The sequence below is a fragment of the Lagenorhynchus albirostris genome, chromosome 18, assembly GCF_949774975.1.
Source record: "Lagenorhynchus albirostris chromosome 18, mLagAlb1.1, whole genome shotgun sequence".
NCBI classification, from domain to species: Eukaryota; Metazoa; Chordata; class Mammalia; order Artiodactyla; family Delphinidae; genus Lagenorhynchus; species Lagenorhynchus albirostris.
This window is the reverse complement of record NC_083112.1, coordinates 50,311,949-50,333,324: the sequence shown is the minus strand read 5'-3', so window position 1 is coordinate 50,333,324 and position 21,376 is coordinate 50,311,949. Positions and strand designations below refer to the sequence as shown.

Sequence of the window (21,376 nt, the reverse complement as noted above, 5' to 3'; positions counted from 1 at the left end):
ACGGACTAGAGATGGTTGAAATATGAATCTGTGGGTTAATTTCTGTGTCCTATTTCTAAAGTAAGCCAGAAAGTATTCATATTAAAGATTTGATTTCCAAAAAAAATGTACATCTTCTTAACAGATTACAAACCATTGACGTATAATTGTTTATATGTCTAAAATTATTTTAAAAGTAAAAAAAGACTTCCAGTTTATAAACTTCCTGTGCTGTTCCTTCAAAGCCTTATTTATTCTCCCTGAAAGCACTCAGCAAACCACGGATGCAATAAAAAGCAAATGTCCTAAATGCAAGATGGAATCAGGGCAATGGCTCTTAGTCTGGGGTGTGTGATGTATGGACTCAAGGCATAACATAAGCTATTGTATTCTTTATTTACAGTCACTTAATTGCTTTAGAAGCTAAAGGTAATTTTTGACTGATGTAGAATACCTGGGGGAACAGTTTTGGAGCATTTTAAAAGCTATTCACAGCCAGGGTCTGAGTGTCTTCTTTGGGAGGATGCCCCATCCTGGCTCAAGAGTGTCCCCACCATTCTTATCCCTATTATTTCTGCTCTCATTTTATACTCAGACCACAGCTATGGCTGTTAACCGTTTGTGGGTGAGGCTCCGTGCTATCACACTGACTCTGCTTCGTGGGCTCGGTCATGGGATGCAGAGCCTTCTGGGAGAAGACCCCAACATGCAGCTGGCTCACCAGGGGGACCGGCTCTCTCCTCCGGCATCCCCCCCGTTGAGTCATGCTCAGCATGTTATCAGGCAAACCAGTAATCCATGCACCAATGTGAAGGTTTGTTGATTTCTTTCTCCAGCCTGTCTGTTTGGCTGTGAGCTTGATGACTCAGACACAGTTGGCTCCCTGTTATGGGAGCAGGTGATGCTTCCGTGTGCTGACAGGCACTCTTCCTGAAGCAGTTGCCTTCCACAGCCTCTGAGCCTCTTCTGCCCCTTCATTCAGTGCCCTGGGAGAGGGGAGACCCTAACCAGTATTTGGTACCACCAGAGAAAACCAGTTCACAGAGACTGTGCTTCCCGTGTCCACTGAGTCCCCTACTGCAACTTGTTGGGAAATCTCAAGAGATAATTCTGGTAAAGCACTCTGGATGCTTTTTACAGACCAGAACCTCACAGGCCTTTATCCCGTCGTCATCATCATCATCAATCATCATTATCACCGCTCTCTCCAGTTAGAGAGCAAACATTTATTAAAGACCTAATTCTAAGTGATTTTCTATTTGATACTGAATCAAAAATTAAACAGTCTAGATTCCTTCTGTCTAGGATTGTAACCTCAGGTAAACCCATCAGTATGGCCACAAGTGTATAGGTATTAGCGAAAGATGAAACCAGCCTGCTGGCAGCCAGCATGGGGAGAACACTTACAAAGTAGACCCCTGATTGGCATATCAAGAGCTTTTAGGTATCTCAAAGAAAACGAGGTAGTTCGCCTTTCTCCGGTTAGCATTCAGTGGAATGGTGAGAGTAGAGTTGACCTTTGCTGAGTCTTAGTGGTCCAGGAGAGTGTGGGATGGGTGGTGGGTGAGTGTACTGGGGGTTCTATGTGCTCAGCTTTATGGAGAGCAGGATTGAACTGATTGTGAGATGCGGCCAGCTGCACCTGAGGTGGGTGGAAAGAGCCCGGCTTCCAGGTCCAGGCCTGGTTTTGAGTCACCACCCTGTTACCTGTTAGCTGTACAATCCAGGGCAAATCATGCAACCAGACATTCTCAGCCTCATTTTATTCATCTGTAAAACGGGAATAAGAACATGTACTCTGTCTGATGTATTTGAGGTCACTGGCATGGACCACAAAGAGTGATTACTGTTATCTCTGTACATAAGAAGGGACAAAACAAGCAATATCATCTGGAGGACCCACATGAAAAATCCTGGAGGCTTGGATTTCAGTATGAATACACGTTTCCTAAAGATGGCATGAGCCCCGGCTTAAAATCTAGCTTTTGTGCTGCATGTCGATCCACAATCTAAAGAAGAAGAAACTGTGCTTTTATTTTTAGACTCTCAAAGCCCCGTTTTACAATGAGTTAATGGGACGGTTTCTGCCACAGGCAGGGGAATTCACGTGCTTTCACACTGGCTTTTGAACAGCGCCCGTGGAGGTAGTAGGGCAGGGGCCTCTGCAGTTGTGGGTTAGCTGAAAGCCCTCCATGCTCCATCTCTGCATTTTGTCTGCTAAGGCTGAACCACAGCTTCCCTTTTCTAGGTTTCCGCATGTTTCCACAGTAGCTGCAGGCTGCCCAGCCTGCAAGAAAGAGGCCTTGGGAGGCAGAGGGCTCTTTCTCTGTGCCTGGGGACAGAGCTGAGTTCTGTTCCCCTGCATCCAGAGATGGCACCACTCAATAAGGACAGGTCTTTGGAGGAGCCAGTCAGATACCTCGTGAGCACTGTGGGCACAACAGATGAAAACTGCACAATTTCTGATTCAGAAAACCCTTGATGGACGTTCTCAAATTTTTCCACTCCAGGACCTTCTTTTTTTTTTTTTTTTTTTTTAGATGTTGGGGGTAGGAGTTTATTAATTAATTAATTTTATTTTTGCTGTATTGGGTCTTCGTTTCTGTGCGAGGGCTTTCTCTAGTTGTGGCAAGCGGGGTCCACTCTTCATCGCGGTGCGCGGGCCTCTCACTATCGCGGCTTCTCTTGTTGCGGAGCACAGGCTCCAGACGCGCAGGCTCAGTAGTTGTGGCTCACGGGCCTAGTTGCTCCGTGGCATGTGGGATCCTCCCAGACCAGGGCTTGAACCCGTGTCCCCTGCATTAGCAGGCAGACTCTCAACCGCTGCGCCACCAGGGAAGCCCCCAGGACCCTCTTTACCTTCTTCTCTTCTCATCCCTTGCACCAGGAGACTGAGAGGAGGAGTAGATGGGGAGTCATCGGGAGCCTCGAGTTCTAGTCCTGGCTCTGCCTTTGTGTAACTGTGGGTTCCCAGTGCCCCACCAAGGTAGTGTTTGCATCAGTAAAGGATGAAGGTGGACGGAGATTCCTTTCTGTTGAAATTGAACCCTAAGGACACTTAGAACCTCCCGCAAATCCCCCCTCTGCTGCCACGGTGGCCCACATTCCTGTTGCACAGAACCAGGGCTCTGCTTGAGTCTCTGCTCCCCTGACCCAGCCCAGAGCCTGGCTGTTTGCCACCCACCTTCTGTGTGGAGCAGAGGGTGCTGAGAGGAGTCAGAGCCTGTTGCAAACCCCTGTTGGTTAGGATGGGGCAGCGGAAAGTTGGCGCTCATTTCTATTTGCCTGAAGGAAATTGAGCCGGGTTGCTGGGAGCCAGAAACCATCCAATAAGCACGATTTCCAGGACAGGAGTCAGGGGGCTCTACTCCCGGAAAATTCCACTGCTCTGCTTCAGGATTTTTGCATGAAACCTCTCAACACTTGAGTGCTTAGCTAAAGCTTGGCGCTGTTCCTCAGCCGCTGGCCTTCCTGTTGGACTGGCCAGGCTGCCAAAAGTGGTTCATTGTGTTTTGAGGCAGTGAGGTTTGGTTCAACCTATGATCTAATTCTCACACTTTCCTCCTCACAAGTCCACACTTGAACCACAAATCTGGTGCCTGAGATGGGGCTGAAGAGGCCGAAATGAAAGCTGGGTCAACACGGTGATGGAAGAATGGATTAGGAGACGTGTTATAAGAAACATCTCATTAATGTGGCAACTTCATTATCTGGATATTCCAGATGAAACCTCTAGAATGGCTTGCTCCCTTGAATATAGATACAGCTAAAGACACTGAGGACATTTTGTGCCCCATGTTCTCTGCCTGCTGCCTAGCGAAATACTTAACGGAGATAAACATGCAAAGTATGGCCTGTAAAAAACTTTTCTAAATGGTTTCTTAGAAACGGTTGCCATCCACGGCCCTTCCCATGTGAAACGGCAGATGGAGTCGCATATTCCCCGCGGGAGTAAGGACATGTGTAGAGATTTCCTTCTTACTCCAGTGCATTTGTTACTGAGACAGAGGAAGGATCATGGAACTTGATGCCTTTGCTCATTACTGCTCAAGACTCGGTTCAGCCCAAATTGCTTCTGTTAGAGAAGTGAACTTAGATGGTTCCTTTAACGAGGCAGGAAGGGGAAATTCCATTTTCTGCCTGGGCTCAAGGCAGCCTGCCCGAGGGCTGAGAGGTCCGGATGTGGTGCCCGCCACCGACTTGGATTCAAGCGGAACAGAGTCAGCAGACCTGGAAGCTCAACCCTAACTTGGAAACAGATGCCATTAAAGCAGAACAGAATCCACTCTGAACAAGCTGCCGCCACAGCTTGCATGGCCACCATCTGCGGTGGTAATGTCCCCGCCATCGTATCTCCCTGCTTCTTCTGGTACCCTTCCCATATGAGTAGTGCCGCCTGGTTTGGGAGGCTGTAAGCTATAAATAATGGTGTTAGCGTCTGCGCTCGAGTCTGGAGCAGAATTCTCTACTCTAGGATTGGTCCCAGCAAAGGGAGAAGTAGGTGGTTGTCTTCATCTGCCCTCCCCCTCGTTTCTTTCCTCCCTCTTGTCAGTTCTGTCCTCCCAATTCCCACCCTCTCTCATCATCTGCGGCTTGCTTGCCTTGCCGACTGCACCTAAGAGGCCAGCTTGGAGCAATGAACTTCTGCGTCCTGATCCAGTGGAGTTTGCACTTTGAAAGAGAGCCCCGGGGAGAGAGCAGTGCTTATTCCTGAAGAATGGACTTTCGAACAGTGGCTTAGCAGGTGCCCCGCTTACTAGCTCCTGGGCCAATGAGATTCTTCTATACAAAGCTGCCTCTAGATGCCTGTCCTTCAGATCAGACCACCTAGGTCATTTGCTATGCAATCGGGGGTAGGGTTGGCACTGACACTAATTAATTTTAATCCTGCCTTCAGAGTAGCGGCACCCAAGAACGGGAACTCTCGGCATTCAGCTGATTGCCCTGGGGACAGTTTCTTCAGACATTTCTGTAGTTTAATTCAGCCTCTGTTTTTAGCACAGGGCTCAGACGTTGTACTAACTATAGGGCATTGGGTGTCTTAGCTCAGCTTGCTATAACAAAATACCACAGATTGTGTGGCTTAAACAATAGACATTTATTTCTTATCATTCTGGAGGCTGGAAGTCCAAGATCAAGGTGCTGGCTGATTTGGTTCCTGGTAAGGGCTCAATGCCTGTCTTGCAGACAGCTGCCTTCTTGTAGTGTTATGTCGTCACAGAGCAGAGAGAGAAAGAGAGGGAGAGGGAGCAGGTCAGGGGGAGGGGGAGTCTCTCTTTGGTCTCTTCTTATAAGGGCACTAATCCTATCATGAGGATGGGCAGTGATCCCACCCTCATGACCTCATCTAAACCTAATCATCTCCCAAAAGCTCCACCTCCAAAGACCATCACATTGAGGGTTAGAGCTTTGACAAATGAGTTCTGGGGGACACATTCAATCCATAACACTGGGCAAATCACATAACAGCTCTGGACCTCAGTTTCTTTATCTGCGAAACGCAGATAATGATAGGACCTACTCATAGGGTGGTTTTAGGGACTGAATGAGATGGTGTGTGCAAAACACCTGAAACATGGTAAAGATGTAGTCACTGGTAGCTCTTTTTCTTCCATCTTAGCAATGTTTTCCAGCTCAAGTACCTTAGAATCATAAAAATTTAGAGCAGAAAGAAACCCTGGAAATGATCTCATCTAGCTCTCTCACTTCTTAGATAAGGAACTGAGAATGAAAGTGTGAAAAACAGGCTTCCCAGAGCTTTAGTGGCTGCACAAGGTCAAGAACCCAGGTATTCTGAATCCCAGTCTATTGTTATTTCAACAACTTCCTTGTGCCTCAGGTACCGGTTGTTATTTTAGTTACAAAACCTGCCATTTCAGACTTCCTTTGGCAAGGAATTTGTGCTTATTAAGTAATTTTAATAAAAAGAATATTTGTGTCTTAGAAGAAAGTTGAATACCTGAGGATTTGCAGATGCGACCATCAAATGAATAGCACTTGCATCATAAACAGGCCAAATATATTCTTCTCTAAGGAAACATAACACTAGTTCTTCTAAGCAGAGGTGACAACTTGAATAAAAACATCACATTGTCAGGCTTCCCTGGTGGTGCAGTGGTTGAGAGTCCGCCTGCTGATGCAGGGCACACGGGTTCGTGCCCTGGTCCGGGAAGATCCCACATGCCGCAGAGCGGCTGTGCCCATGAGCCATGGCCGCTGAGCCTGCGCGTCCGGAGCCTGTGCTCCGCAACGGAAGAGGCCACAGCAGTGAGAGGCCTGCGTACCACACACAAAAAAATCACATTGTCCTTGAGATCGTCTATTGGCAATATTAACCTTAGAAATAAGACATTTCACATACAATCAACATGAGGCTCAAGAACCTTGTGTGACCTTATCAATGTTATGAAGAATGAGAAAGCGTATGACATCCAGGTTTAGGTGGGGGAGTAAAGGACAGGTGAGTGTGGGATGCAGGGAATCAAGAGAGGTCAACTTTGGCATTGACATTTCAGGCTGTCTCCTGGGAAGGCAAAAGGTACCCATCTTCCCCGACTTGATGCACGGACTCCTGGAGACAGGTGTGTTCCTGTTGTGCTGATGAATGGACCAGAAGTGGTTCACTCATGGACTCAGGCTAGCTCCAAGGCTAGGCTCACAAAGTGAACTTCTGCTTTCAGTCTGCGTTCCGTGTTGTATTCATAATTGCAGAGGCTGGGCTGGCTTGAGGAGACAGGCATGAAGATCCTGAATGCTACATGGCTCAGCATAAAGGCACGTGCTGGCCTTTTTGTTTATCCCTCAATCTCCCATGAGCTTAAATCCTCAAGAGATGAATTCACTTGTGTGTGCTAACAGCGTGAAATATCAGAGCCTCCAAAGGGGAGGACTTGGAGAAAGCACCAAGGGAATATAACTTTGTGGGGTCATTTGGCCCTAAGCCTGGCAGCTCTCCTGGCGACACATCTAACCTTCTTTCAAGCTTCGTTTGATGTAATCAGGGCAATTATTTATATGCATACAGTGTAATTGAACTACATTTCTTCCAGCTACGTCAAAGCTTAACTTCATCCTATTTTCCTCATTTCAGCTCTTGCTCTACCTTCTCCTCCCAATTCCTGTTTTTCATTTCAGAGGCTGCTTACGGGTCTACTCATTGTTGAAACAATCTGAGAAAGTGCAATGGGGCTTATCACCTGCTAGTCTTTCTTGTGTGTGATACAGTCTTGTCCTGGACAAAATGAAATGCTTTATTACCCTATATTCTAAGGGATGAGTCATTTCTGGGTGTGTTTCCAGGAAACAGTCAATTTAATAATAAAAGTATTTGTCTTTATGTAATATGTAATATAAGAATATTTGTCTTAATATTTTACTTTATGGTCGTGCCTCATGCAGGGAGAGGATATGACACAGGATATCCTACCAGATGAGGGGAAAGAATGCAAACCATGAGAGTGCTGATAACAAAGATAACAGAAGATGGCTTTTTTGATAATAACAACCATAATAGTATCCTTCTATATATGTATATCATTTCACATCTATTATGGTGTTTGACCTTCATGACAACTTTGTGAGGCCACTGGGAAGGCTACATTGTCTGCCTTATTTATGCAAGTGGGAACTGGAGAATGCTTAGTTTTGAATGAGTGTTCTGTTTGTGGTGGGCAGTGCTGCCACATACGTAGTACAGGAGGTTTTGAAAATTCAGGCTACTACTGATTTGGAACCTAGATTCTCTCACAGACCCATCTGCGATATAACGGTCACTGCCTCCTACCAATGCCCATAACCAGAATCACATCATCTACCTACCAGCGAGAAATTAGTTTATTAATTACTATTGTTGAGTGCCTGTTATATGCAGGTCCCCCTCCTGGATTCTAGAGAAAGATTTATAGACACGATGCTTGCTTTGGAGGTCACAGTTGGTGAGAATATTAATACTAAGGAGAGCTTCCTTTCACTGAAGTAATCAGCACTGTTCTAGATTTGGAGTTACAGAGATAAATTAGACATAATCCACATCTTCTAGGAACTCATGCTTGATGTTGAAGATAGAAGGATGAATAAGATATTGTTCCTATACTTAAAGGGTACAATCAAGTAAATGCTAATAGATATAAATAATAATACCTTCTAGTCATTGAGGATCTACTGTGTACCAGGCACTGTCCTAAATGCTTTGATTCTACCCCTTAAACATTATGCTTTGCAACTCTATTCTAATATTTAATTGGGGCTAGTGATCCCAGTTACAGAGAAGGGTTTGGGGTCAGGGAGATTAAGTGAGCTGATGTTGATCACCTGGGCAGAATGTTATGGAAAAGGGATCAAGCTCAGTCTGACTCTAAAGCTTACCCTGTTTCTTCTGTACAATAATATAGAAGCCTGTTGTTTAGTAAAGTTTTATCACCAGTAAGGAACAAGTTCTCTTATATCAGCTGTATTGTTTCAGAAGCTCTAGTGATAGACAGTATAGGAAAGCACACAGGCCCCATGATGGGCAGCTCAGAAAGAAGGTGCATATTAATTAAGGTAGATTCATTGCTGTAACAAACAAATCTGAGTAAAGAATGTAGAATGGCTCAAATACAATAGAAGTTTACTTCTCACTTATGTAACACCCTAAAGGGTTTGATTGGAGGCTCCTAGTGGTGATTCAGAGACCCAGGCTCCTTCTATCTTGTGGCTCTGCTGTCCTCCCCATGTGGCTTCCAAAGTGGTTGTATTTGTTGCATCAGACTAGTGGATGGAGAAAGAACACGGATTACTGTGCATGGGAGTTTCATGGGCCAGACCTGTGAGTGTCACTCAGCCCTCACAATCCACCAATTAGAATTCAATTTTGTGGCTATAACTAACTATGAGGGAGCTGGAAAGGGAGGTCCAGCTGTGTGCCCAGGAAAGAAGAGGGAAATGACTACCAGTCACTGCCACAAGATGGTCTTGCTGCACCTCAGTACCAAAAAGCATAAGTAACTCGGCAGCACCACTGTGTCCCATGAAAGAGAACATGCTATTTTGGTTATAGCCCCAGCATAGTGGCCCAGGAGTTCTGGCTGGAGGATTTTGTGGAGAAAAGTAGGGAAGAGGTTTCTGAAGGAGAGAGACGGAAAGGTGAGCACAGGAGAGATTCAGCACCACTCACATTTCTAGAGTCCTCCTCTCATCTACAAATTTACGCACTCTTATTGGCATTTAATCGGTGATGTTTCTGCATCTGACCCAGCATCTCAGTGGGGCATGGGAAGTGTCTTCTTGAGTAGATTGCTGTGGACTGTACAGAGTGATGGAAGGCCACTGGGACCTGGGCTCTCATTTTACGACCTAACGTTCACTTGGCCTTTCAGGATCAGACACACAGGACTCGGCAGTCAGCAGGTTAGGGTGGCAGAGGGATGAAGAAGTTGATCATTGGAGCAAAAACAGAACACATTATTTTTCCTTTTCCCCAGATCTCTTTCCCTCATTTCTCTTCACTGAACATGAATTTTCTCTGAGAAAATAATTGTGCAGATCTCATACCTCATGGATTCATCATCCAAGTTATGGAAAATGTCATCTAGGGACATGCTGTACAGAAGCTCCATGGGGAGAAGAGTTACAGCACCAGCCCCTGGGCACAGCCAGGAAAGGGTGACATTATTTGGGTCCCTTTTGCTTCTCCTTTCATTATGTGTCCCAGAAAGGTTCCTTCCTCTCTCTCAACTGGAAAAGTATCTGATGAAAGAATCTCTATAAGTTCTTAGCTGTTACGTGGGGGTGGGTATTGCATTGTGTCGAGCAGCTCTTCACACATCTTCAGAACAAATCCCCAGTGACAGGATTTCTTGCTCCTCAGTGACCTGCTGGGGCTTAGAGCCTGGGCAGAGTCTTCTAGGTGCTCTCCAGAAGCTACAAATGTCTTGAGATTCATATTCTTGAGATCAGTTTTTGTTTTTTTCCAGTGACATTTGGTGATTTTATCTGAGCCCTGAGTTGGGTTTATTTTCCTATATACATGGAACAAATCACTGAATAAACGTGAAAAGGTTCTCTGCTACCCCAAATCATTTCCTTTATAGGTCTGAAATTCTCATCTGTAGACAATGTACTGAGTTAAGCACCTGGTAAATTATGATTATTCAGTGGAAGTGGTGCTAGAGTTGGAGCATTTGATCTACACTCAACAATGAATCTAGAGGTTCTTAACATTTTTGTGTTCTAGGCATTAACAGATTGACAGCACACTGCAAGAGACTGAGGGTCTCCCAACAGCACAACAAGCAAGCAACAATTACAGTGCAATTGCTGTCGCAGTGTAGTGATGCTTCAAGGTGTCCAGGAAAGCCTTCCCCTTTCTCACACTGCTCACTAGTTTGCTCCAGTGGTGTTCATTTTGGTGGACTTATTGCTTGCCCTTCTCTCATATACTTACAAGGCAAAATTCTTGTGTTCTAGTGAGCAGTCTTTATTTGGATCCAGATAGATTATGTTCCTCACCTCTTATTCACAGCAAATTGTCTTCTACTCTATAAAATTTAAATTAAAATATGACAGTACATCCATGTAAGGCCCACAGTGACTGAGAACCAGTTCAAGAAAGGGTTGAATAGACAAAGAGGAACACGGAATAGCTAAGCAGTAGCACAAGGCTACTTTGTACTATAGAGGGTGTTGTGGGTTGATTGTGTCTCCTAAAAAGATATGTTGAAGTCTTAACCCGCAGTACCTGTGAATGTGACCTTATTTGGGAATAGAGCCTCTGCCAATGTAATCAAGTAAAGATGAGATCATCCTGGATTATGGTGGGGCCTTAATTCAATGACTGGTGTCCTTATAAGAGGAAGCAGGTTTGTACACAGGGACACAGAGACATACAGGGCGAGTGCCATGTGGCTGCAAGCCAAGGAACGCCGAGGAATGGCAGCAAGCACCAGGAGACAGGAGAGAGGCAAGGAACGGATTCTCCCTTGGAGGCTCCAGAAGGAACCAGCCCTGCCAGCACCTTGATTTCAGACTTCTAGACTCCAGAGCTGCGAAAGAAAAATATTCTGTTGCTTTAAGCTACTCAGTTCGTTATGCTTTGTTATGACAGCCCTATAGGAAACTAACACTTAGGGTAATATTGAAATGTCTTCTCCTATGCTGCAGGTGTGCCTGGTATTCGTGGAAACCCTGGAAATGCCTGCTGGTGGGAAAATGATTTTGGTGTAATACTGCTCCCTCTTAGAGCTAAGACAACCAGCCCTCTCTTTCTCTCCCTCCCTTCCCTCCTTCCTTCTCTATTTGTCCTAGAATCTTAAAGGTCACTCACTGGTAAAAGCATCACAATGATACATGTACTTTCTTTAAAAAAGTGTGTTGACAGGGGCCTATGTTTTTCTCTTTCTTTTTCAAATGCTGAAATTTTTAGTGAGCCCTTTCTTGTCAATACTGCAGGGCTTCAATCAAATAGCACTTGAAGTCTTTCAAAGGCCTACAAGACTGAAAAAGATTCCAGCCTGTTCGAATGGGGAATAATAGGTTTCACACACCCTCCTGATTCCTATAAATATCTCCTTTCCCTTGCTGGCTAGAGCTCTGAAAGAGAAGGGGACCTGGGCCCAGAGGAGGTGCGGGGGGCTTGGCAGTACAGGGCAGCACGAAGGAGAGGAACTGGTATTTTGTGGATTCTGTCGGTTTACTGATTATCCCAGAACCATCTGTTGAATCCAGGGTGCCTGTTAAAGTCACCCCAGCAGTCCCACTGTTGCCTTTGATATTTACAATTGAGCAGGTTGAGGTAAACCCAGTCCAATTAATAAGCATGTGGTACTTTAATCAAATAAGGATTAAGGGCAAGCAAAGACAATAATAGTACCTTTACTGATTTCTGGGAGATAATTAAATCAGACTTACAGCACAGGGAGAGAAAGGGTATTATAAGTTTATAAAAGAGAAGATCTTAAATTCTGCAACATTAAGTTAATGCTCTGCATCAACAAAGTGAAGAAATCCCCTCTTTGCTGGGTGATGTAGGGGAATCAGGACAGTAAGTAGCTATTAAAAGAGATAGCAAGGGTGAACAATGAAATACCCTCAGCCATTTGAGTATAATAATCTACAAATATATTGAATAGTTGGATGAAATGTTCTTTAAACTTGCTGCATAAAGTACAAAATTTTTCAACACCGGGAGATGACTCATTTCTTCACTATTGGAATTCTCACTGAAAAACCCTGTTGAGAATTTTAATTGATATTCCATTGGAGGTACTAATGAAACTTCAGAACATATTGCTAGGTATATGTGTGTGTGTATCATGCCTGAAAAAGATGTTTTCTCAGCTCTTGTCATTTCCCTGGAGAGAGCTCATGGTAGCCTTCCTGCTTGGAAATTCAACTTCCCTGGGTCCTCTACTCCTCGATCAACTGGATGCATCTATCCATATATACTAATTACCCCAAATGTAAATAATATATTTGATGTGTGTTCCTACTCAGTGTTTATTTCATCAGTAACTGTAATGGTCAGAGTCCTTGGGTTGCAGGCAACAGAAACTGACTTTGGGCAATTTAAGAAGGGAATCTCCTGGAAATTGACCAGGAGCTCAGCAAATCAATTGGAAGGCTGAGAACAGGGTTTGGCAATAGTCATTTCTTAAGGTTGCTCTGAAGGGCTCAGAATGTTTCCAGACAAGGAACAGCCATGTCAGGGAACCATAGCTGGAAAGAATGATTTCAAGCGTTTCCTCCAGCCCAGCGTCTCTCACATAAGACGTAAATCCTGGAAGACAGCAGCTGATTCCCTGGGCTTCTGACTCTTCTGAGAAAGTGTGAGGAATGCTGTTTTATTTGACTTTCCTAGTGGGAGGCAGGCACTGGATTTACTGTTCCACTAAAACAATACTACTGGAAAGATGTAATTCTCCAAAAGAAAATTGGTATTTTATAGAAAGGATAAGTGGATACTGAGCTGCCAAAAATAGTAAACACACATGCACACAACTATCTACTGAAATAGTTTATACCTATGTATTTATATTTGATTGATTTTACATATATGCATTTGTGTATATACACAGATATTTGCCACTTTTTAACGGTACCTTGCAATGGTAGTGCTTAATTAATACTTCACAATCAAAGTTTTACAGATTTGATGTAGATTTTTGAAGGCTATGAAACACTCCTTTGATGATTCTCTTCTGGAAATAATTTTCCCTAATCTGAATGACTTCTTTAGGGTCTAGCAGAGAAGGAATGAGGGTAAAATGTATTGAATCAAAAGCACATCTGTAGATTTATGGGGTGCTTCAGTAGTGACTTGGAGGTGAACAGATCGTTAATTTGATAACTGTTGAAAAGGTAGATGGAAACACATAGAGAGAGAGGGGTTGAAATTACTGGACCACTGGCTTTTTAACATATGCAGGAAAGGGATCAAAAGCATGGAGGGGTATGGCTTATGATACAAAGCAGGTGGTTGGAAAGGAAGAGGAGAACGAATATGTAATCATCTAGTCTAGGTCATTTTTAAGACTTGTGAAGCTAAACTAAAATTTATCAGATATTATACTTGACGAGTATATCCTTTGTCTTGATTTTGTTCCCATAAGAAGGAGTTAGTTGTTGTTTAGCTATATTTATGGGTAAACATCTTCATCAAATTCAATATAGATACTAAAATTTTATGTAATTAAAAAAGTAGGGTTATCACATTAAATTTATAGACAAATACAGTTGAGTTCTCTTTTTAAAAAAAGTGCTTGCTATTAAGTGATATTCTAGCATTTTGAAAACACTGACATCTGTGATCAAAAATCCTGTCTAAGTTGTTATGTTTTGAATCAATTTTTTTTTTTTTTTTTTTTTTTTTTTTTTTGCGGTACACAGGCCTCTCACTGTTGTGGCCTCTCCCATTGCGGAGCACAGGCTCCGGACACTCAGGCTCAGCGGCCATGGCTCACGGGACCAGCCGCTCCGCAGCATGTGGGATCTTCCCAGACCGGGGCACGAACCCACGTCCCCTGCATCGGCAGGTGGACTCTCAACCACTGCGCCACCAGGGAAGCTCCTGAATTGAGGTTTTGTCAGTGTCTTGACCTGTAAGCACTGATACACATTGTCTGCAAACTAAGTGTTTTCAGTAGAAGCGAGTAGGAATTAACTACTAGTAGAAGTTACTAATAGAGTTAAATATTATTTATTTGGGTGAACCAAAAAAAAATGTGCTTTTCTCTATGTAATTTCCTTTTAAATCCAGTAAAGTTGTGGCTTTATTTTTTCACAATTCTGCCATGCTGGTGTTCAGTTGAGGTTAGTCTCTTTTGTTTTCCTTGGCTCTCCAGTGGTGGGTATTACTTTATTCCCTCCAAGGCTAACTGTGTATGTAAGAATGACAGGATGGTCTCCACTGGAGACCAACTTTTGCTTTACTGATACGGGGCTCTATGAGCTTGTCAACCATATTAAGCCTAAAACAGGAAGTGGCAGGTAATGTATTTGGTTTCCAAGGTGAAAAGTAAACAGATTCCACATCACTATAATTTCCTTAATGAAAGAATCTTTAGCCATGGCTTTCACATATTTCGAGTAGTCTTAAAATCAGCAATGCATATATAGAAATGTGAGAAGCTCCAGCAAAATCTTAAGCAAGTGTTCTTAACATGGGATTTGTAGTTACCTGGGACCTACTGGAGGTCTGATGGAGAAACTGTTGGCCCAGAAGAAGTAGATCATAAGAGAGTGCTTGTACTAGAGAAAGATAAGGTGGGATAATATATTTGGGGGAGGGGTGGGCTGGGCTTCTTGCTCTCAGTTCCTTATATCATCCCACTCCCTCTGTGCTCCCTCTGACCCCTCCCAGATCCCTTAGAAATCTTCATCCATGGGGGTGGTTGCTATAGATGAACTTAAAGGCTTTTCTTCTATTATTCTTACAAAGTCTCCCTGGAGTAGGCTAATATTATCACCATTTTACAGATGAAGGAACATATGTCACGAGCCCACAGTTATAAAGAAAATGGCAAAGCAGAGATTAGAAAATTGTTCTGTGCTAAATTACCTAAAAATGATTCATGATATTCATGTGGTTAATCCCAGAGTAAGTGGTGTGAGGGTTCATAAATATCTGGAAAATTACACAGCCCCCCCAAGGATTTTTTTTTCTGAAAAAGTTTCAGTGAGAAAATTCCCAGTGATCTCAGAAAATGAGAAAGAAAAAATATGCCCTCCCCACACTGGTACATTAAAAAAAAATGTTTTCATACCTTAATCCAGAGAGGGTGGAACATTGGGTACTCCTGTCTTGAGACCCAGTATTTTGTAAGGTCCTATATACTTGCTGGAAATAGGTATCTAGAGTCAGGTTTCTGTAGCAAGGAACAGAAGGAGGCGTGGCCACTAGCAGGTGCTGAGATAACCTTGCAGTGTTCGTGCATTATCAGAGCATGTGATGGCTTCTCATCCCTGAAGCCAAGATTAGGGTTGGCTGCCGGGCAGTGCCCTGGGGATGTATCCTTCAGGACACATGTTTGCAACCTTCTTAGGATCCTTCTTCTCTTTTGACTTTTGCTTGTGTCACTTGTCAAAAATCTAGGGCAAGTAAAAGCAGAAGTTAATTTTGTTATATTAGATCTCAGAGAAGAGAGGCTATAATAAACACTGAAGACTACTACGATGAATACTTAGCATGGTATCCTGATTCAATGATTGATTTATTTCCTATTTTAACTCCATCTGGCACTTACGTGAGCTTCATCGAGTCATAAGTCTCCAAGCCTCAGTGATCTCATCTGTAAAATGGAGCCCTTCTTCCTGGGTCTTGACAGGGTGTTTTGAAGGTAAAGATAGGTAAGGGTACTATACACAGTAGAAGCTGGGTCTATACTGAATACTTCGGTCAGACCTACAATTATAACCCAGGTCTTTCAGACCAAGTCTGAATTCCGCCTTTTGGAGTTACATGTTAGAATTACCTATCTAAATAACAATGTAGAAATGTGCAGACAGAACACCTTGTGTTTGGAACTCAGATCTGTGGTTTTCATAGTTGGTCATTACTTCAATCTGTCCCAGTTTGTGTGGTTGCCACGGGATCACTGAAAAATGGTATCTCATGTTCTCTGTTTATAAAAGCATCACTTACCCACCTAGGGCTTAATAAATTGAAAGTTTTGTTGCTTAGAAAATAATCAGGTGTTGAGAAGCACAAATTGTACGATCATTTTCTGAAGGTTAATAGGCTTTTTCTCTTTCTGTTTTTTCCTCCACAGCATTACCATCTAACATGAGGTCACTTCTCCAGATGAAGGAGAGGTTGAAGTGTCACACCCAGCATGATCAGTTAGATGATGGAGAAAAGAGGCATTTGCTACCTGACCTTAATCTCCTGGGCAAGAATGACTGAATGGGGAAGGCCGAATACAGAGAGACTCAAAGGTGGAGGAAATCAGCAGAGTATCATTTAAAGAGACACAAAGCAGTATGAATGTTGACTCATGACAAAATGGACATCCTCAGGGTAAATGCTTATTGGGTTGTATACTGGTTCACTTATTTGTTTAATTCGGAGTGACTGCAAAATGAATATAAACACCTTTAACAAAAGCAGTGTGGTAGAAAAGGAAGCAGGTACAGTTTTCAAAACGTCTAGATTTTGTATCACTTAACTTGCTTAACCGAAGTGACAAGGAGAAAGATGATACAAAATATATGGGAGCTGCAGGATGTTCTATGAAGACAGAGGAGATATGACTAAGAAGGGAATATGATAGCCGACTTCCTCTATTTAAAGGCTTGTCATTGGAAGAAGGATTAGACATATTTTGGTAGGAATGGCAGAGTGGAGGTGTATAAGGACTCAGCTTTGACTTAGTGTAAGGAATGGCTTCCCGATATTTGGAACTTGACAATCATAGGAGCAGCCATGCTTAGCTTCCCATTTCTGGGTCGATGGATAACCATGGGTGTAGAGGGATTCTTGCATTAAACAAGATGACCTCAATCACCCCTTAATAGGCCTGTTCTGGAGCTTTAAATCACACTGGAGAGGTCTAAAATGATTCTGAAACTTCTTTAAGAGCAGAACTGAAGGAACTGCGGAGCTGCTCAGGCTTTGATAGTTAGTCCTTCTCGGCAGCGTGCATGTATGTTGCAGGCCTGGGAATGGTTGCTGGTCTGCTTCAGTTATGGACAGCTGTTGTTAGCCAAGGGATGTACTGGATTAGTCGTCCCTAGTAACAATCATATGAGATGTTTCTGGATTATTAGGTGATATCTTTTATGTTTACTCTTTCAGTTTTATATTTATTTTTCTTTTCCATTCAAGCACAACTTAATGTAAAAGCATTGTGGTTGGGAATCTGCTTCTCAAAATAAACCACTTATTTTTTTCTAGAATCCATTTTGTTGTTTGTATTTGTGGAGTTCAATTGTGAGACATCAATTTATCGTACCTGTGGAAAACTAGCAGAAGGTCCAGAGAAAAGCCATGGAAATGATGAAGAACTAGGAAAATGGAATTCAACCATGTATCCTGGAGAGGTAAGGTCGAGGATAACATTTACACTTGTTTGCATGCCTATTTTCCTAGCACAGATGCTCAGATACCTATGTGTTGATCAACTTATGTACAATTGTGGTCTTCTAGTTTATGGAGGCTACTGTAGAGGATGTTTTCTACTGAGACACGGGCATGATCAAGATGGTTACATAGTAGGTACACTAAATTTAACAAATATTTATTGGATTAACTTGAATTCAATGTTAGTTTCAGTATAAGCGTCACACTGATAGTGAAGGTCATTAAACTTTAAAATGTGTTCCCAAGGAACACCGTGGCATCTTCATTTGAGAACATCTTTTAAATTGGTTAGCTAATTATCTGTTTAGAATAAAAGCAGAGGAGCAATTCTGAGCACTTCATAAGGGCTCATACAGTTCTTGTTTTCACTTGTGCGCTTTGCTTGTGTGTAAGCACTAACTCTATAACTCAGGGGTAAAATAACGCATATGTATGACGACTAGGTAGAAAGAATCTTCTCATTTGAAATCTTGATTTTTCTCTAATCACAAAGTATGTGATAGTCCTACTTCTGCACTATCAAATTTTCTAATTAAAATAATTATCACATATATGCCTAAGAGTGCCCAACATGTATTGCAAACCTATTGTCCCTAGGAAAAATTGATCCTGGGGAAGAGGAGATAGAATAAAACTTTGACTTAAAAAAAAAAAGGTAACTACGTGGAGGACATATTGTTTCAGAACAAATAGTGCCAATGGGAATTAAGAGGTTCAAGCTGGAGTATATTATAATTATACTGTTGGAGGAACTCTCTGTGTTTTTCTGGCTGATGAGTACTGTAGTAGACGCTTGGTGTTCACCTCTCCAGCATCCGTTATCCCCCAGGAAGTTTACATGACACTGATCCTACTTATACCCCAGGTATGTAATCAGATGGTTCTGATTGGCTTAGTCTAATCTGAATATTTCAGTCTCCCTGTCCATAAGGGAAGAGCATGTAACACAATCAGGCCAGTGAGAATGTGGATTCCAGAAAAAGGCTTCTTTTCCTCTGAATGGTGTGGTGAGGCGATGTAAAGGCTGACACTACTGCAGCCATTTTGCTACTAGGAGGGAGAGCCAAGATCCTGTCAAGATGAAGCTGACTAGCTCTTTGTTCTTCAGTTTCCTCATCTTTAAAATGGATATGATAATAGCACCTTTGTCTGGGTTTGTTGTGAAATTAAATTGTTTAACTTACACATAAGATGCTTAGAATAGGAAGCACCAATAAATGATAGTTTTTATTAGTAGATAGAGTGTATTTCCTCTACTTAACAAAAGCATCATTTCCCCTCCCTGAGCCTAATGTAATAATTTTTAGGGCCTTAGCTGTCTGGCTAATTGTATTTAATTCCTTATGTTTTTCCCCTCTTAGGTGAGCTCTATACTTAAGTGATCTCTGCACAGAGTTGGTTTTGCCAGTAATAAATTGTCCGTGTCAGCATTTAAATAATGAAACCTTAAGGGCTGGTCCCTAAGTGCCATCTCTGGACTTCTAGTACCTGCAAAATACCTGATCCTTCCTCTCGAGCCCAAAGCTCTGTCCGGGTTTTGCAGAGAAGCGAGAGTTGTGATGCTGTTTCCTAACAGTGCCCACAGGCAGGATGTGTTGTCAAATGGGAACTAACCTGGGGCATCTGTTGAGCTCAGTTAAGAGTCTGAGCTAATAAGGGTGGCATATGCCTGTGTCTGGGAGGCCAAGAATTGTGCACGCAGAGGCTTCTGTGCTGTTCTTGCTGTCCTAGTAACATTTCTTCCTCTAATATCCATGTTTATTTGCTTATTATTTTAAAGATAAGATTTAGCAGAGATAGAGAATAATGGTCAGCATCAATTCTAGAAGCTATAAATAATGGACTTTTCTTTGAAAAGCAACTATTCCATTTTAGTAAGAAATTTGTCAAGTTTTTAGTTAAATTTGACAGAACAAAGACTTGTGATATTTATAGATATTCTTGTGGTGTTTTGCGAGAGACAGACAGGAACTATGTAAAGATATGTACTTTTAAAAGGTCTAAAATAGGTTACCTATAAGTAGAGGCGTGGGTGGGCAGAGGGTGAGACTTGAAGGAGAACTTCCAGTTTTTACTCTATGTATATCTGTATGGTTTGAATTTTATTTTACAGTGAATTTATGTATTGCTTGTATAATTTTCAGAGTTTAGCTTTAAAATGTCAATAATCCCATCCAAGTTAAGGGTTATATTTTCTATGACTAATTGTTCAGATCAGGTTATTGTAATCATTCCAGGTGTTTATACTTGAGTCACCTGATGATTCAGATGAATTCAGACTATTAAACTTAAATATTAAACTTAAATATTAACTCCTTATTTATGTTTGGAATATTACATAATTTAATGTTTCTCAAAGACTACCTTGCCTATCTCTTTTTTGAGCCCCCGCCCCAAATTTGGGCTGTATTTACATCTGCAATGAACATTTTGCCTGAGAGATTTGTTCTGAGATAAAGCAGCATGCTGGATCTCCTGCATATTTATGACTCTTGGCTTTCACCACTCCTGGTTGCGTGAGAATCATTTGCTCTGTGAACAGAACTTTGCAGTAACCTCACACTCGTGGCGATTAGAGCATTCTGTTGCCATTGGATCTAGCAGCTCATGGAAAGTAGAAATTTCGAGTGAGATGGGCCCAATCTTTCCGTTCATATATGGGGAGAGTTTGGCCCAGGATGCTCAGGGGTTTCCAAGGCCCTGATTACTCTTGGGGTCAGGTTGGGGACCAGGATCCAGGTCTTCTGGTTCCTTCTGCTTCCTGACACATGATGCGCTGAGTCACCCAGAAGTCAGCCTGCTGGCCTCATTTGCATCCCGGATGCCGGAAACAAAGTTGAACCATGTGGGCCTTGGGAAATCCAGACGATAGGAAGTGAAGTTAGTGGAGTAGAATGTGGTATAAATAAACAATAACATGCAGGTTTAAACTGAGGACTATCTTACCTCTGTGTAGCAGTCTGAAAAGATTATTTCTTTTCTGCTTATGAAAATAATACATGCTCAATTTAGTAAATTTTTGAAAGCATAAAGAAGAAAATCAAAAGTACTCTTAACCACTTTGCCAAGAAATGATCAAGATTAATATTTTGGAATCACACACACATATATATGCATAATCAAATCAGATCGTGTTGCATATATAATTTTGTATCTGGGTGTTTTCATTTAATATTATATGATGAGCACTTTCCCATGTCATCGAATGTTCTGCATCAGTATGGTTTTTAAACGGCTAAATAATAGTTTCAGGTGGTTCTTGTTTTAAGTGATGAACCATCAGAACTGGATGATGTGGAATAAATCCTGGTATATTAAAAGAAAGGGGTGCTAAGGTTTGGTGCTACGATCTGAGGTGTCAGCGTGCAAGGAACAGTGACAGCAGCAGCTGAAAGCTGTCAGTCCTTTGCAGGCAGCAACATGAGGGTGTTTAGTGGCAGGTGACAGGAAGTCAATTCAAAGACACACATTTAAGACAATGTAATAGCTTTTTATTTTGTCCTCCCCCTCAGCATACATTTGTAACGCAAAGCACTACTTAGGCCAAACACTGGTCAGTCTAGGCTCCCGCAAGATAACGCCCTCATCTTGGAAGTGACTCAGATTCAAAACTGACTCTTCAGAATTCAGGTGCCAATAGTCCGGCCCACTTTGTCCTCTTTAGACATCCGGCCTTTAGACCATGTCGCTGTTCATTACTCTGCCACCAGAAACAGAGCAATTAAAGGCGGAAGGGGTAAAATGTCAAGCAGTCCACTTTGTTCCATGTTAATTGGTTTTGCTAAAAGGATGTTGAAGGATGAGGTAAAGTATTTGAAGGCCTTGCCTTCATTTGCTTCATGT

At 42.5% G+C, this 21,376-nt stretch overlaps 1 protein-coding gene across 2 annotated transcripts in view; it reads left to right on the top strand.

Annotated features, from left to right (window-relative positions):
* The window catches only part of KCTD12 (potassium channel tetramerization domain containing 12), a 96,431-nt gene extending 77,476 nt beyond the window's left edge, over positions 1–18,955 (top strand). Inside the window, exons 2-4 of one of the 2 annotated variants that reach the window (XR_009536864.1) lie at positions 16,224–16,471; positions 17,348–17,493; positions 18,895–18,955. The gene's annotated coding sequence lies outside the window, so the exon portion shown is untranslated. Of the gene's footprint in view, positions 1–16,223; positions 16,472–17,347; positions 17,494–17,599; positions 17,658–18,894 lie in introns of those variants that run through there. The other variant, XR_009536865.1, reaches the window with a different exon arrangement.
* The last annotated feature ends 2,421 nt before the right edge of the window (positions 18,956–21,376 follow it).